Source organism: Aplysia californica, unplaced genomic scaffold (genome assembly GCF_000002075.1).
Source record: "Aplysia californica isolate F4 #8 unplaced genomic scaffold, AplCal3.0 scaffold00607, whole genome shotgun sequence".
In the NCBI taxonomy this organism is placed as follows: domain Eukaryota; kingdom Metazoa; phylum Mollusca; class Gastropoda; order Aplysiida; family Aplysiidae; genus Aplysia; species Aplysia californica.
In genome coordinates, this window is record NW_004797877.1 from 224,236 (window position 1) to 226,807 (window position 2,572).

The following is a 2,572-nucleotide window of genomic DNA, read 5'->3' on the forward strand; positions in this document are numbered from 1 at the left end:
AAATTGCAACAGAAATGATTTTCGTGTCATTACAACCAGAAAACCTTCCTCTATAACATACTGAAAATCGGCACGAATCGGAAGGGAGGAAATTTGTTTAAAATGCCGTTTTATGGTATAGTATCGAAATAGTCAAAAATCGATACCAAAATATTTCAGAATCGCACGCCATATCTCATAACACACAAATCTTACACCAATGCATGGGAGTCTGTTCCTTAAAACTTATTTTTCTTATGGTGAGCCAAAAAAGTTCGAGTAGTAATGTACATTGAGTAATCGATACTAGTAACTACAAGAACTAGGGCCTAGCTATTTACAAAGATATATGATTGACATAACAGAAAGCGAGGGGGAGGAGAAAGAAGAAGAAGAAGAAGAAGAAGAAGAAGAAGAAGAAGAAGAAGAAGAAGAAGAAGAAGGAGAAGGAGAAGAAATTTGCAGGTAGGATAGCTATCTAGTTCATTTTTATTGCAGGTGCATTTCATTGAACTGCAGTCTAATTTACATAGATATCTCACTGTTTTGAAGAAGTACGTGTGACATTGATTTCTTGTCCATTTGAATTGAAAAGTGAAAAATGGTATCTGAAAGAGCACTGATAGATTTCAAGAAACTCTCTTAAAGAAAGAATAATACTCTGTTGTATCCCAGTCTTCGCGCTCACAGAGGCTTCCCTATATAGAACCACCTGGAATGTGATGGAGTATTACACTGATGACCTGGGTATGAACGTTTTCTTCTGTTGAGTATGTGTGAGCGCTGCTGTAATCCCCATGCCATGAATGTCCTTTCTTCATCTGGAGTCCTTATATTGTAATCAAAGTTGAATGCCTCAAACTGAGTACAGCTGTGTGCTATAGTCGTGAATATTTCCAGTGAGTGACCCAACAGCAGCATTCAAGTTAAATCTTTGAGCCTCTCGGTATGGGGAGCAGAGTCCCAATGCGTTCAGTGAGTTTGCAGGAGGCCTTGAGGAGAAGTGGCAATTAAAAATGCACAGATTCCTTCTAGGAAGGGAGCAATCATAGATCTCGGTCGGCGGGCAACTATTTTCTTTCGTGGATTGTAGTACATATTGACAGTTTCAAGAAACTGCACAAAGAGGCCACCAAGTTTGCACGTTTTCCTCTCCGCTATAAATATATCCAATTAGATTTACAGATGGATAGACTTCTTTTTCAAATGTAGATTTTTGATCAATTGACGAGCTGCCTTGACAATTTGCTTCTGTCTGGCATCCTTAAAGCCCTTTGATGTTTCGTAAAATTCTCGCATTCGTATAATTGAAGAAGCCGATTACTGAAAAGTAACAACAACTACTCCCCACCAACCTCCGCTATTCATTATGTTATGCTTTTCCTTGCAGCCCATCAGTTTTTCTTTTTCAGGTACTGTGGTCCATAATATAATGTACAGTGCCCTTCATCTTGTGCAGATGGTCTTCCAAAATGGTCATCAGATTCAAAACATAGATCTGCTGAAATTAATTTGCCTTTAGACTGGATACAACATTATGAACGGCATCTATCTTTAAAAAATCTTGAGGTCTCAATGATGCCTTATTTTATTTTTTTAGATGCAACTTCTAATGTAACAGAATATGGACGCTGCTCGAAAATTTTGAAGTCGTAACTGAATAAAGACTACCGAAAAAAGTCGTTGTTCGTTCGTACTTTCTTTATTGTGTCCTGACTTCGGGTCTCGGTACACACACGAATGACATTATAGGTCTCTATGACTTTGCTTGACTGCAAAGTTTTCTTTTCAAACCTTAAACAATCAGCAAGTACTAAATAGGAACCCTTGAAGACTTAACCGAAGTTTGTGTTTCAGACTGTTAAGCTTCCTGGACTGTGACTTGTCTGTCTATGTTTTGCAAAAAGATTTTGCACTTATTTAAGATCGGTGACACGAAATGCGCACTCGGTGCCCTTCAGTCCCATCTATAATATTGTTTTTTCTATGTTGTACAACGGCCAGAATAATATTCCCACCTTGTTATGTCAATTGCACAAGAGGAAATTCTTTAGAGGGAAATTACACAGTAAACAATAAATATCCACAGAAAGGCTGAGGATGTGAGAAAACGTATTCTTAATATATTGGCTTTCCATACTTTTTACATAACAAGCGCTGATACCAATTACGATTACATCATTTTCCGGAAAATCCATACTAATTACGTAAACATTCTCGAGTCAAAGCAAGTATGATAAACCAATTTGATCGTAATATAAATTTTGCTTTTTTGACAACTTTTAACGCTTTTTTAAACAATTTCCTCCACGATTTCGAATACCGATTTTTAATATGTCATTAGATGCAATTTTATCTATCGAACCATATACATTTCATTTCTGTTGCAATTTTTTTAGGGTCTACCCTTATCTTTCTTCCACTAACAGTCAGATAGACAAGACTCAATTTCCTCCTTTTGCATTGGATTCAAATCCAACCAAAGGGGAATCAACGCCTCAGCAGTAGGAATAAAGAAATGAGTTGTTTCCCTTAGATTAAAAAGGAACCGCGTCACATTTGCAATTAGCATTACCGGTATGTGATATTGATT